The sequence below is a fragment of the Mauremys reevesii genome, linkage group 3 (assembly GCF_016161935.1).
Source record: "Mauremys reevesii isolate NIE-2019 linkage group 3, ASM1616193v1, whole genome shotgun sequence".
Lineage (NCBI taxonomy): Eukaryota > Metazoa > Chordata > Testudines > Geoemydidae > Mauremys > Mauremys reevesii.
Window position 1 is genome coordinate 95,471,064 of NC_052625.1, and position 15,433 is coordinate 95,486,496.

The 15,433-nt window shown below is 44.7% G+C and overlaps 1 protein-coding gene across 3 annotated transcripts in view; it reads left to right on the forward strand.

Annotated features, from left to right (window-relative positions):
- The first annotated feature begins 826 nt into the window (after window positions 1-826).
- IPCEF1 (interaction protein for cytohesin exchange factors 1) overlaps window positions 827-15,433 on the forward strand; it is an 81,565-nt gene continuing 66,958 nt past the window's right edge. Inside the window, exon 1 of one of the 3 annotated variants that reach the window (XM_039528223.1) lies at window positions 827-875. The gene's annotated coding sequence lies outside the window, so the exon portion shown is untranslated. The remainder of the gene's footprint in view (window positions 876-15,433) is intronic. The other 2 variants (XM_039528220.1, XM_039528221.1) reach the window with 2 other exon arrangements.

Below are 15,433 nucleotides of genomic sequence, written 5' to 3' on the forward strand. Positions count from 1 at the left end.
GTCTACAAATGACATCAATAGTGTCAATGATACCAGTAGTCAAAACAATAAATGACAAATTCTTTGGCAGCCCAAAATCAGCCCCGGGAGAGGTGCCCGCCGAGCCGCGAGAGCAGCGGCCGCCGGCTGCGCATGCGGAAGGTCGCTGGGTCCGCTGTCAGCGCGCAGCTCCCCGCTCCGCGGACTGCGCGCTGGTCGCTGGTCGGCGGCTCGCTTGAGCTGCGCGGCCCTGCCGGGAGGGTCCAGCCGAGCCGCGACCAGCGCGAACCGCATCGCAGCCTGCGGCAGGTCGCAGGTCCGGTCGTCGGGGTTCGGTGGGGACAGGGGCTGCGGCATGGCGCATCCCCCCCCCAGCCTGCCGCCCCCCTGGGAAAGGGCCGCCCCAGGCGGGTGCTTGCCCCGCTGGGCTCTAGAGCCGCCCCTGGCTGTGCCGTAAAACAAACCCAAGAAGAAGCTAACCACAGTAATATGGAACCACTAGCACTGAAAGCCCCAAATCCCAAAATGTAAACCAAGAAGGCTGGAAAGTTCTTCATTTAATTTCTGTCCCCACACCCCTGTGTCATTCTACACTTTTGGCTTACAGGACTAGATGTGCAGGAATACCATGAGAGAACATGTTCATGAAATATCCATCCCAATTTTGCAGGCCCAGCTAGCATGGTCCTGGTTGGTATGGCATTCAGCAGTTGCTATGTCAACTGATTTTACCACTTTTAGTTTGCATAGTCATGACTTTTCAAAGACACACCAGTTTCCTCTTGGGCAACTTCAGCATTGCAACTAATTTGAGTAAGAATTTCCTCTCCATTTTGAGATGTATAGGAGTTGGCAGGGCAAGTGTGTGGCTGGTCACAGGAATTCCTAGCTGGTGGGTATGTAACTTTTAATCCTTTCCTCCTAAATTGGAGCTTTCTTGTCTTTGCTGAATGACTATTATGGTATTGAATTTTCACTTCCTTTCAAATGATCAGTAATACACTTATAAAATAAAGGAAGCTGTTCACATAGGCACATAACTGCTCTGTTCTACAAAGGTCTGCTTAAAAGAGATGTGCTACTTCCTTTTTTCCTTTGGTTAAACAAAGGAAATGGATTATTCCGAAATATTTTTTTTAAATGAATGTATTTCTACTTTGTAAAAGATCCTACTGATTATCTCTAAGCTGCATCAGAGGTCAGTGTGAGAGCTTCGTTTTGGTTACTTCACTGAAATATGATGTATGTGAAGATGAGTATTTGATAGTGAAGTAAACAGAAACTGCAAAACCAATTTCAGTTTCTCAGAGAAAAATGTGCGAGTCTCTCAACATGTTATGTGGATTTATGGTGCTATATAAACAATGGGATTTAATCTGCTGTAGCAATAGCACTAAGTAAATGGTTTTCTATTTTTTTAAGAAGGAAGGAATATGTGAATCTTTCATTGTTTTTGCTCATAAAAATGTGTGTGGCAGCGGTGGTGGTGGTGGTATGCAAAATGACAGACATGTATTATGTGAGCTTAATCACTCAGCTAAGGCTTTAACAGTCACTCTCGTATTGGTCAAATCCCGGGTTTCTCTGTGAATAGGTTATTCCAGATTATAAAACACTGGGTCCAAACCTAATACCAATTCCCCTAAACTGGACTCAGACCTATTTAAGGTTCAGACAAGTAGCCTCTCCAAGCATCTCTGACTCCCAAAAGTCTCTCTCTCTGTGTGCTTGGTTGAATTTAAATCCTAATGTACCCCTTGCTAATATATTCTTTTATTTCAGCTAACAAATCTGAATACAGTTATCAAGTATTTGTTATTTTCAGTGTTGGAGCTATGTTGGTCCCAGGATATTAGAGAGGCAAGGTGGGTGAGGTAATATCGGTTATTGACCTTTCCCAGACCTGAAGAAGAGCTCTGTGTAGCTCGAAAGTTTGTCTCTTTGATAGAATCATAGAACTGGAAGGGACCTCATCTAGTCCAGTCCCCTGCACTCAAAGCAGGACTAAGTATTATTTAGATCATCCCTGACAGGTGTTTGTCCACCTTGCTCTTAAAAATCCCCAATGATGGAGATTCCACAACCTCTCTAGGCAATTTATTCCAGTGCTTAACCACTCTGGCAGTTAGGAAGTTTATCCTAACGTCCAACCTAAACCTCCCTCGCTGCAGTTTAAGCCCATTGCTTCTTGGCCTATCCTCAGAGGTTAAGAAGAACAATTTTTCTCCCTCTTCCTTGTAAAAGCCTTTTATGTACTTGAAAACGGTTATGTCCCCTCTCAGTCTTCTCTTCTCCAGACTAAACAAACCCAATTTTTTCAACTTTCCTTGTAGATTATGTTTTCTAGACCTTTAATCATTTCTATTACTCTTCTTTGGACTTTCTCCAATTTGTCCAGATCTTTCCTGAAATGTGGCACCCAGAACTGGACACAATACTCTAGTTGAGGCCTAATCACCGCAGAGTAGAGCGGAAGAATTATTTCTTGAGTCTTGCTTACAACACTCCTTCTAATACATCCCAGAATTATGTTCACTTTTTTTGCAACAGCGTTACACTGTTGACTCTTATTCAGTTTGTGATCCACTATGACCCCCAGATCCCTTTCTGCAGTGCTCCTTCCTAGGCAGTCATTTCCCATTTTGTATGTGTGCAACTGATTGTTCCTTCCTCAGTGGATTACTTTTCATTTGTCCTTATTGAATTTCATCCTATTTTCTTCAGACCGTTTCTTCAGTTTGTCCAGATCATTTTGAATTTTAATCCTGTCCTCCAAAGCACTTGCAACCCTCCCAGCTTGGTATCATCCGCAAACTTTATAAGTGTACTCTCTATTCCATTATCTAAATCACTGATGAAGCTATTGAACAGAATGACCCAGAACCTGTCCGCGCCTCCCCCTGCCTCCCAGCACCTCCTGATCAGCAGTTTCATGGCATGCCAGAGGCTCGGGGGGAGGGATGAGTGAGGGAATGGCAGGCTCAGGGACCGGGTGGACTGAGGGCACGGCCTGTGGCAGAGCCAGGGGTTGAGCAGTGAGCACTCCCCAGCACATTGGAAAGTTGGTGCCTGTAGCTCCAGCTCCAGGGTCAGTGCCTATACAAGGAGCTGCATATTAACTTCTGGCCACCCCTGGACTGCGGGGTTGTAGTACCTGCCAGTGTTTGATTTGCTAGCAGGAAATACACTCACTCTTTTTACAGTCCCCATATTTTGCACCTCAGCTTACCTCTCTGAGGCAGCACAGGCCAGAGTTCTGTCTTTTCACAACTTTTTCAGGGAAGTGTTAAACAGAGTTAAACCTCAGAGCTATGAAATGCAAAACTCTAAATGTAAGTGTTGTTAATAGCTGTCACACAGCCTCAAAGAGAGAGTACCATTCAAGTTCTTACTGACAAACATGTAGTACAAAGACAGACATTTGCAAACAGTATCAGGAATACTTTTGAATGACTTCTTAAAAACATCTATCAGGCAGTAAACCTGTTGGTGTGCCTTATATAGACTTCCCCACTTTGTTGCTGTTGCACCTATTTCAATAGATCAGTTACAGTTTGGGGCTTGTCCACACAGGCAAGTCGCAGGAAAGTTAATGAGAAATAGCTAAGGTGTGAATTTAAAGTGCAAAGCTATTCTGCACAAACTCCTCATGTGAGCACTCTTATTCTGCACTAAAGCTCCATCTACACTACAGAGTGTGTGCCATCATAGACCCCTTGTGTAGGTGCGGCCTATGATGACAGTTTTTCTGTCAATGTTGGAACACCACCTCCCTGAATGACAGTAGCTACATCCATGGAATTGCTTTTCTGTCAACATAGCTGCATCTACATTAGGATTGTTGTCAGCATAGTTATGTTGGTTGGCATCTGTTTGGTTTTTTTTCAACCCTTGATTGCTATAGCTATGCTGATATAACTTTTAAGTGTAGCCCAAGCCTAAGACCGCACTTTACTCCTGAGTGAGAGCATCCACACGGGTGTTTGTGGAGCCAGAGGGTGTTAAATGTGCTTTAACTCATGCACATTGATTTCACACCTTTACTTGATTCACTTTAACTTTGAGTGTCACCCTGTAGATATGCCCCTAGAGTGCCTTTGTGTTGTTTAGGGCATGGCTATGCATGCATGTAGAGCGCTGTGAGTTAAATCAGCCTTCAGAGACCACAATAGGGAAAACGCTGCAGTGTGTCCACACAGTCAGATTCAAGCGCACTGGCATGGCCCCATTAACAGCTCTTGCAACAGCCACAGAGCAGTGCATTGTGGTAGCTATCCCAGCATGCAAGTGGCTGCAACGTGCTTTTCGAGTGGGGTGGAGTGTGACAGGGAGTGTTTTGTGTGTATGTGAGAGAGAGTGGGTTTTGTGGGGGCTGAGAGCATGTCAGCATGCTGTCTTGTAAGTTCAGACATCAGCAGACCCTCCCCCTCCCACCTCTCTCACACACAGCATTCCACAGTAATGATTGCTTTGTTCCGGAGCAGATAAGCAGCCGGCTGTCAGAAACGGAGCTTTGAAATGGCATATCGGCATTCCTGCAGTGATTCCAAAACAATGACAAGAGTGGCCACTTGACTTAAGGGGATTATGGGATGTTTCCAGAGGCTGAGCAGAGTGCAGCAATGCAACACCTCGTTCACACTGACACTGGGGCATTTCAGCTGAGGCACAGCAAGCGTTATGCCTCTTGTGGAGGTGGATTACCAGGAGTGCTCTAGCCACGGAGTCAGAGCACTCTAAGTGCCTTGTCAGTGTGGATGGGGAGTGAGCTAGGGTGCCCAGGGCTGCTTAAATGCGCTCTAACTCGCAAGTGTAGCCATGCCCTTAGATCAGTCCACTTTGGAAGTGGGTTAAGCTAAAGCTCACAAAGGCACTCTTAGGCTTGGTCCACAATTAGAAGTTATATCACCATAGCTATGTCAGTTGGGGCTGTGAAAAAAACACACACACTCCAGCCAGCATAGCTATGCCAGCACCTTCCCCTCCCCCTCCCCCCAAGTGTAGACGGAGCTATCCCAATAGAGTTCGTCTGTTGACGTGGCTAATGTTGTTTAGGGACATGTTTCTACACTGTCAGAAAAACTCCTTGTGTTGGTATGGGTTGTGATTACCATATGGGGCTGTGCTGGCATAGGCTCCAGTAGTATAGGCGTAGCCTCTGTTTGCTGTTGGATTAAGTTACAGCAGTTTAAGATCACTTTACTCCTGAGAGAGCTGGTGGTAACAGGCTTTAACCCAGGCACATTCACATCACACCTTCAACTGAGTCACCTTAAGTTCCCTGCCTGTCCCAGTGTAGGTAAGCGCTTAGTGTTGAATAAGAGTATCCACATAGGGAGCTAATGTACATAGCTATTGGGCAAGAGCAATTCTGCATGAGCTATTCTGGGACTTTTCCCTGTGTAAACAAGACCTTATGTAGTGCACTCCTCTACACACATTCTGCTCTAACTAGAGCTGGGTGAATAATTGATTTTTTTGGTTTGGCCAGCTCTTACTTCAACGGATATGATTTAGATTTGTGAGATTTGCATACACAAGGGCAGAATTTGTCCCTCAGTTGTGGTGTTTGTCATGTGCCTTTTAATTTTCCTACATATGTCTTCACTACTTAAAAGCAGGTTTGAGGCCATGCATTATAGCAACCCTACCTCAGGAAGACTGGCTTTTTGCCCTTATTGAATAGGAACCTGGTTTTCTGCAAGTGCACTTACAGCTTTCTGTGATCATTTAAATGTCTTCAGTCAGAACCAGGCATCAGAAAGGCATCATCACTGGTCACAAGGCACTAATTCAGTTATGGTAGGGTACTAGTGCCAGCCAAAGACTGGTCTTAGATGAGCTACATCCAAAATATTAAATAATAGTAATAATACCTAGTGCCTATATAGTGCTTTTCATAAGTAGGTCACAAAGCCCTTCACAACTTGTAATGTATTTATCTTCACAACATCCCTGTGAGGTAGGGAAGTGCTGTTAAGCCCATTTTGCAGATAGTTTCTCTGTGCTGCAGTTAAAAAAAAAAAAAAAGAGAGAGAGAGAGAGATACCTATCTCATAGAACTGGAAGGGACCCTGAAAGGTCATTGAGTCCAGCCCCCTACCTTTACTAGCAGGACAAGTACCAGGGCCGCCCAGGGGGGGGCAAAGGGGGCAATTTGCCCCGGGCCCCGGGCTCCGCAGGGGCCCCCAAGAGAACAGCGGGGGCTCCCGCCTCTGCCCCTCTCCTGGAGCCTCAGCGCACCAAGCGCCGAGTCTCCGCCTGGAGCCCCTGAGCCCTGCCCCGCTCAGAGCTGCGTGGTCAGGGGGCGGGGCTGGGAGCTCTGGGCTGAGCTCGGCTCCCTCCGCTGGGCCCGGAGCTCCCAGCCCCGCCCCCTCCCCACGCGGCTCTGAGAGGGACGGAGCTCAGGCCCCGCCGGCCACACGCTGCGGCTGTTCCGGCGAGGCGCTGGGACTCCGGGTGAGGAGGGAGCCGGGGGTACGAGGTTGGGCGGCGGGCGGGGCCGCCGCGGCGCAGCCCGGTCTTCGGCGGCGGCGGGGGCCCTTCCGTTCGGGACCCGCCGCGAAGTGCGAAGACGCGGTGGGGGCCCCCCGCCGCCGAAGTACTGCCGAAGACCGGGCTGCACTTCAGCGGCGGGTCCCGGTTCGGCGGTAATTCGGCGGCGGGGGGCCCCCACCGCGGGTCTTCGGGGCACTTCGGCGGCGGGTCCCGGAACGGAAGGGCCCCCCGCTGCAGAAGACCCCGGGCCCCCGGAATCCTCTGGGCGGCCCTGACAAGTACTGATTTCGTCCCAGATCCCTAAGTGGCCCTCTCAAGGATTGAACTCACAACCCTGGGTTTAGCTGGGTTGAGCTGTCCGTCCCTCCCTGAAGTCCCTAAGTCTACACAGCAACTAGACACCAGTAGCTGGTATGGGCCAGCTGACTCGGGCTTGTGGGGCTCGGGCTGCAGGGTTGTTTCACTGCAGTGTAGACTTCTGGACTTGGGCTGGCACCATCCCAGCTCGCATGGTCCTAGAGCCTGGGCTCCAGCCTGAGCCTGGAAATTTACACTGCAGTGAAACAGCCCCACAGCCCATGTGCCCAAGTGAGCTGGCACAAGCCAGCTGTGTTTTTTTTCACTGCAGTGTAGACATAGCCTGTGTGACTTGGCCATTACAGTACTTCTGTAAGACATTACTATTCGTTTATCATCTTGTGCATGATAACACTTTTGAAACATATGCACTAGATTAGAATATCTGGTCGGAAGGTGAGAAAAGTCATGTAGCGGCCAACAAAAACAGGATGCATAGCAGCATGTACTTGGATGGGCCATTAATATTAGATGGGAGGGACAAAAATGCCATTCCATATGTTAGGCAAGAGTTCAGTCCAAAAGCACTGTCCTGCCAGGTGGATTGGTTTCAGTCAAGGCAACTTAAATCACTGGTATTTAAAATACTGATATTAATCTTTTTTAAAAAATCTCTAGTTGATTTAAATTACTGCAGTTGAAATCAATGTACATGACTGTTGGATGTATTGAGTGTGGGTTAGCTACCTTCCAGGCATTTACTGCTTTTTGATAACAAATATGTGCCATGTTCAAGAAGTGATGTGTCTAAATGAATCTCTTCAGTCTTCATTCCTAATTCTATTCACCATGTGTCATTCTTCTTAGCGTATGCACAACACGCCTCAGATGGCACGTGACTAGGATTGATCAACAAATTTGATCCGCTGGTTGGATCATTAGCTTCCCCGGCTTGGACTGGGTACTGACAGGGTGCGATGTGATCGCTGATCCATATCCCCCCACGTTTCATTGAAATACAGTATATGCAAGCTATATAGTTAGACTTAAACTACACAAAACCCCTAAACAGTTTGTTACAATGCTTTTATTTTGTACTTTTTATACTCAACAAAGTAGTCCATGCATTTATCACTCAAAAATTTTGAAAGTATGCTTTCTTTTCCCACCAGAACTGTAAAAATAATAATCTCATCAAAATTATTGAAGTATTTGAGGTTCTGTACAACAGTGTAAATTCAAATAAAATATCTCCTTAAAATACACACACATACAAACAAATTGGGTCCAATTTAGAGAAAAAAGGGGTGTGGGAGAGAGGGAAGGTGACAGAGGGTCACCTTTAGTCATTCAAAAATACATTTTTCCCTCTTTTAAAAAAGGAACCGTCAAGTTGTGTTTCATGTGGAGAGAGATGTAACAGGATAGATTTTAGAGGGGAATGAGTTCCACACTGTAAAGCCCATGAGAGCAAAAAATGTAATACCGACCTGGTCACAAAATAGTAAGTATTTTTAATTAAAAAAATTGATAAATTTTCAGGCTTTTCACAGAAATTTTCCATTTTTTTATGGGAAAAATGATGAAAAATTTTCCACTAGTATTTTCATTTTGTTTAAAAAAATCATTTACAAAAAGGGCCATTTTTGGTAAGAGATGAGTTTTGATCACTATTTTGGACCAACTTTATTGCAATCACCTAATTTCAGGTGCAATGGTGGCAATTCTTAATCTAGGTTGAGTATGTTCATCAGCTATTCAACAGTACAAAGTTCAAAAAGCAATTGTCTGAGACAGGGCTACCCCCCTATGAGTGGTAATTAACAATCTTCTATTGGGGATCCATTTCTGTGCATTTTAGGCTTAAACATGAAACTATAGCTACAATAGATCCAGTATGTTCAGTTTGGCTGATTACAACAGTAAAATATCTCCAACTACCCTTGCCATTAGCAGTGAGCTTAGCTAATGTTTTATTCTTGCTCCTAGGCCTCTCTGGTGGTGGTGTTTTTTTAAACATCTGGTACATATGTGATCCCTTTTCCAGCCTGTCAATAGGTATAGGAATTTTTCCAAATATTTCTACATAGGCCCTTTGTGTGATCTATAGACACAGCAGGTTTTCCTCTCTTCTGTCTCCTCTCCATCACTAACCTAACCAAAAAAAGGCACAGGGCATGTCTGAGATCTGTGAAGGGTACAAGTGAACAAACATCTGGTAATTTCGGGCCTGAATCTGCTGCCTTATACCCATTGATATAACTCAAATAAAGCCATGGATTTAAAAGAATTTATTCTGGATTTACTCTTGTATATTTAAAATCTGAATCTGGCTATTTGCTGCCTTTCATAAATTCTTGGACTTTAACTCAGAGACAGAGGAACGGCTTGGTTAGCTCAAGTTTAGCAGAGCAGTAGTAAGAGCTCAAGTTTAGCAGAGCAGAGCACCTCCTTTGGAGATATTTCCATCCCTACAAAGAGGTGCCTCTTCCGAGTGACTGTCTTGCTTCTGAGTTTCTTTGTGGTCATCATGACACCTTGACACACTTAAAACTACTTTCACCAAACAAGGACACTCCACCAGAGAAATAGATCATCTCATGGAATGGGCCACCCAAATATCCCAAGAGAACCTACTTCAATATGGGGGGAGGGGGGAAAACAAAACCACTGACTGCACACCCCTAATTGTCACCTACCACCCCACACTGGACCCCTTTTAGAACATCATTTAACCAATTACAACCCATACTTGATGCGGACCACATCCTGAAAGAAGTCTTTCCCAAACCCCACTCTTCTGGCCTTCAAACAACCCCTGAACCTCACCAAACTCATCATCAGAGGCAACCTCCCCACAGATCAAGACACACCAACTCAAAGCAGCATCAGCCCCGTCAGAACAACAGATGCAAAACCTGCATCCATATCTTCATTGCTACGATGATCAATAACCCCTTCCCCCAACATCTCTTTCAAGATCCATGGGTCCTACACACGCCCATCACAACATATGGTATACCTCATCCAGTGTACTAAGCACTCCAGTAACAACCATGTAGGTGAAATGAGACAATCCCTACACTTCCAAATGAACTCTCACAGAAAAATAAGATAACTATACCATATCACCTGTGGGGTGAATACTTTTCACAGAATAATCACTCCACAACTGACCTCTCAGTCCTTGTTCTCAATGGAAACCTGCACTACACCTTGAAAAGATGACCCTGGGAGCTTAAATTCATAATTTTGCTAGACACTAAAAATCATGGACTTGGTAAAGACACTGGATTTATGGCTCATTACAACAATCCATAACTCACGAACTCTCTGTCCTATGACTGCAGAGGTGCTAACTGCCCACTTCAACTTGAATGGTCTCTTGCAACATGTGGGTTAACTCCTTGTGCTTAACAATCTCTCCCACCTTGTATTTAGCTGAGACTCTCTTGTTACCTTTCCCAGAACCTGAGGAAAAGCTCTGTGTAGCTCAAAAGCTTGTCTCTTCCACCAACAGAAGTTGATCCAATAAAAGATTTTATCTCACTGCTTGTCTCTTTAATGACCCAAAGGAGGCAGTTTCCATGCAGACAATTCCTACTTTCAAACTGAAATTGTCACACTTTTCGAGAAGCTTTGAAGGTGGTAAAGAGGACAGTTAACCTCTGCCACTTCTCCCTGGTTGGTGGTATATAGCATTTGAGTGCTAAGTGAAGATAAAAGATTTGTATTGAGAGACAGCTGCTTAACTAGAATACTATCTGTGGTTCAGTTACAGGAGACATTCTCTACATGCAGCTCGCAGTGGTTGGAGCTTCACTTGTCGCACATCATGTTTCTCTCTTTCCTGCCTTCTTTACTTGGGGGGTCTGAATTCCCAATGATTTAACAATATAAACACACTAGTACTAATTATCCTTTCATTGAACACCATTTTCTCTCTTACCTTCTGCACAAACGGTGTCAGACTATGACTGACTGATTGCTACATTTTGTGGGTGTGTATAAAGGAAATTCTTGAACTACACCATGCATCGTATTCCAACTTCCATCTTTTGCCTGTCCCTGTGTCACCATTTGTGGATTCTATTGCCAACCTCTAGCTTTTAAAATTAGTCAGGCCCCAATAAAATCATGATTGTAAAAAGTAATAAACTTTGGGTGTTTTTTCATTGGCTTCCAGAACCTTTGGGGTTCACATTTTTTAAGCTTTTCTCTCCCACTGTGAAGACTTTTCTAAATGGAAGCTGAGATTCTTACATACGTATGCGACCCCAAGAGCTGAGGCTTTCAAAAAATCCACACCCATTGCGACACTCGTGATAAAATTGTGAGTTGGCAACAGTGAATGTAGTGGGGAAAATCCCCTTTCTTCTACATCGTATTAGCTTCGGCAGTAGTAAAGCTATGGTTAATTTTTTTCCAAAAGCGACTAGTGGTTGTGGGTGCGCCATTTGAGATATCTTGGAAATGCCTGATTTTCATTGGGTAGGTGCTCAACTTTTCCTGAAAATGTCTCAACCACTAGTCGCTTCTGAAAATCTATGCCAGAATCTGCAAAATACCAGATTGACTCAAAATACAATATAAATACTAAAAGTGCAGAACTCACACTTGTGGGAAAACTTCCAGTGCACCCCTCTCTAGATGACGCTATAAGGGTGATCAGGGTCAGTTTTTTCTTCTCTCTTCTTGACAGTTATCATGTCTCATTCCCAGAGTCCTTTTACCCAGACCAGTTCAGTCTAATATCCTCACCCTTCACCTGGCAGTAGAGGCTTATCGTATTGCCAGTTTTCCTTGGGCAGGAGTCAGTGAGAAAAGGAAGCCCTAAAAGACAGCGGAAGCAGAAAGGGTCCCATTCTGTGGGGACTGAATGCAATTAATACTGATTATTCTTGTATGTTCATACTCCTCTGCTTACTCCCCCTCTCTGAACCCTCCTCCTACAGGTGCAACTCTGCAGCCTTAATGTTCATGTAGCAGTCTGGAGCTATAGAGTGCTACATAAGTGCTAAGTACAATTACAAATCTCTTCCTTTCTTGTCAAATTTTCACTTCTAAAATGATGGTGAAAAAAGTGAAGGTCAATCAAATAGGGGATTAAAAGGAAATGAAACGTGTTGCTAAAATCAATAATACAGTAAGTGAGGAGATTGTCCAATAAGTAGCAAAAATATTTTTCAGTGCAAACTGTCTCTACAGTACAGTTGCTCTTTGAGTTTAATATCTTAAAATATAATTTTTCCCTTCAGTGGAGCACATCCTGCTCTGATTCATAAACATCTGAAGCATCATGACTTGGTGAATCTGGCTCTGCACCACATTGGTGTTTGGGATTGGATGTTAAGTTCTGGAGCCATTGCCAATTAAACTATTACAACAAAAACTCCGATGCTGGCACTCTGGTTCCCCGTGACCCTGTTGCTGTGGAAGTGCCTGTCACCATTCTATACACAGGACGTGCACAAAATGGTCCTTATCTGAATGGATTTCATTCTAGAATGGTGGCATTGTCCATCGCCACTACATCCTCTCATGACAGCCTCACATCCTTTTAGCCCTCTAAGAAATTCACTTTCATGAATATAGGATGGAGGCTTTTGATGGAAGAGGACAGTAATGCCCAAGCTATTTCTCCACAGCTTTCCCTCTTCTGACCAGCATCATGGATTTTGTTTTGCTTTGTTTTATAATCTGTGCTCTTTCTCTGACATTTCTCTTTGATTCTCAGTGCCAGATCTTTATACATATACAATGGATTTACAAGGGTGCCCAGATCAGGGAGAAGATCCACTCACAAACCAGAGAGAGCACAAATTGTAGTGACATTCTGTTTCTTTTACTTTTAAACGTGTGCATCAAAGGGAAAGACTGAGTATTAGTGACTGAACAATCCTACAGCAGCTCTACTATTACCTTGTTACACTGACAGTTGTGACATGTTTAGTATCACTTCTGAAAAGGACTGATTGCTGTTGCCACAATTGCCTGCCAGTCAGTTATATTAGATTCAGATATTAGGTTGTCCTATGTTCAGTTTGGAATGTGGAGTGTTCTAGTGAAATCGGAGGGCATTCTAGGCATGGGTGGGTGGGATGGTTAGTTTCTGAAGTATTAATGAGTTCACTGTCATAAATTAAATGACTTCTGGCCACTAGATGGCTCTGTGCATATATACAGTTACAGGGTAAATTCCTTATTAAGACCTTGATGCGGAAAACATATCAATGAACCAGAGCTGGGAGGAGAATCTGTAAATTCCATTTCAGAGGATTTAAAAATGCATTTTTCTTCCAATTTGGAACAAAACACCCCAATTGAAATTCTACATAAAACAGAAATTAAAAAAATATGTTTATATTAGAAAAATCATAACATGTTTGATAATTTCAAAATGAAATTCTGCCTGGTAGGCTGAAGAGGAGCTGGGAGCCTAGAATGCTAGCTGAGCTGGGAGCCGTGGAGCTTGGGAACCAGGGCTTCCAGGCTCTCAGCTCCCTTTCAGCCTGGTAGGTGCGCTGCCCCACAGCAAGAGACCCTGGGACTCCAGGGGGCCGTGAGTCTGGGAGCTGGGATTTCCAGGTTTTTGGCTCCTCTTCAGGTGGGCTACTGAGGAGCTGGGCAGGTGAGCTGACAATAAATCTGGCAGGTTTGTTCTGGAAACCCGCCTGACAGGCAGGGTTACATTTGAACTATATGAAAACCAACCCGTCTTTACAAAAGATTTTGATTTTTGACAAATTCTAACCAAAAATATGTTTTGTCAATTTTTCTAACCAGCTCTACAATGAACCTTACTCCCTACATTTTCTAAATGTTTGTCAGTGGTTTATTCCCAGGATTCCTTCACTTGACTAATGTGAGTTGTGCAGCTAAAAACCCAGGGAATGTTTTGGAAACAAATATTTTATTTTAGTGGGTGCCCTTAAAAATGTCTACTAGTTCTAGCTGCACTTCCTATTTTCAGTGTTCCAGAACTATACCTTCTATTTCTACAACTGGGAGAAATTTTTTAAGTGCACTCGCTATATTTAGACAGATGAATGTGCCTACTAAGAATAAATGTGGAGCTCTATATTATTGGGATTCCCTCCGAGACCCCTTTCCACTCAGCGTCCCAAGAACTAAGTGATTATCAATGAGAGCAGCAGGAGCTGGAGTACGAGAGGTATTTGTTTACCTTGTGTTGGAGTGACTGCTCTGGGTATGTTTGTCCATTTCTGGTGAATGGAGGCAGAGTTCCTCTTTTTCTCTTTTTGGAAGGTGATACTTGAAATGTCCCCTGCTGACATGCTTGCTGAATGGACAGGGCTCTCTGCAGTTGGCTTCCACAGAGGGGAGTAGATGTTTCTTGTCTGTTCTATGTGCGTGTTGTTTGCAGGGGATTTGTTTCTGCGGGGAAAAAGTTTACTTTTACTTTTCCATAGAGGGAAGAAAAAACACGACAGCATAGGACACCTACATTGCCTTTATCGTCAGTCTTCCCTGGACCTCAACATCTAAGGAAGGATTCCAGGCAAGGCCTTTTTGCTGCCTCATTTTTTCTTTCATCTTCTGGACTACCAAGGGAATTTTGCATTTTGGAATGGAATCCTTTTGGGAAGGATTCCCTTAGCACTAACACTTTCCCCCAGCACCTCCACCCACCAGCTGTGCACGTTCAGCAGCTGTTCTCACCCATTTCAGCGACCAGTGGCTTAGCTTTGCTGTATGACTGTTTGAGAACACTACAAGAGGTTCAGTAAGTTCAGTCTACACTACGGAATTACTCCGATTTTACGGATTTCGATTTTTGGCAACAGATTGTATAAAGTCAAGTGCATGCGGCCACACTAAGCACATTAATTCAGCAGTGTGCATCCATAGTACCAAAGCTAGTGTCGACTTCTGGAGTGTTTCACTGTGGGTAGCTATCCCATAGCTATCCCATAGTTCCCGCAGTCTTCCCCGCCCATTGGAATTCTGGGTTGAGATCCCAGTGCATGATGGGGCAAAAAACATTGTCGCGGGTGGTTCTGGGTACATGTCATCAGGCCCCCCCGTCTCCCTCCCTCCCTCTGTGAAAGCAATGGCAGACAACTGTTTCACGCCTTTTTTCCTAGGTTACCTGTGCTGACACCATCCCATAGAGCCTGCTCAGCTCACCGTCACCGAAAGTCTCCTGGGTGCTGGCAGACGTGGGACTGCATTGCTACACAGCAGCAGCTCATTGCCTTTTGGCAGCAGATTGTGCGGTAGGACTGAAAGCCATCATCATCATACAGAGATGGGAGTGACTCAGCCAGGTCATGTCCCACTTTCTGCTGAGCACCCAGGAGATGACAATGGCTAGCAGTCAGACTGCACTGTCTGCTGCCTGCCTAAGATGTAAAAGATGGATGGAGTGGATCAAAACAAGAAATAGACCAGATTTGTTTTGTATTCATTTGCTCCCCCCTCCCTCTGTGAAATCAACAGCCAGCTAAACCCAGGCTTTTGAGTTCAATCCTTGAGGGGACCATTCTGTGTGACAGTTGTTTGTGTTTCTCCTTGATGCAAAGCCTCCGCCTTTGTGGATTTTAATTCCCTGTAAGCCATGTTGTCAGTCGCCCCTCCCTCCGTCAGAGGAATGGCATCCAATTCTCTGGGATGATCGCTTTACCCCTCCTCCCAC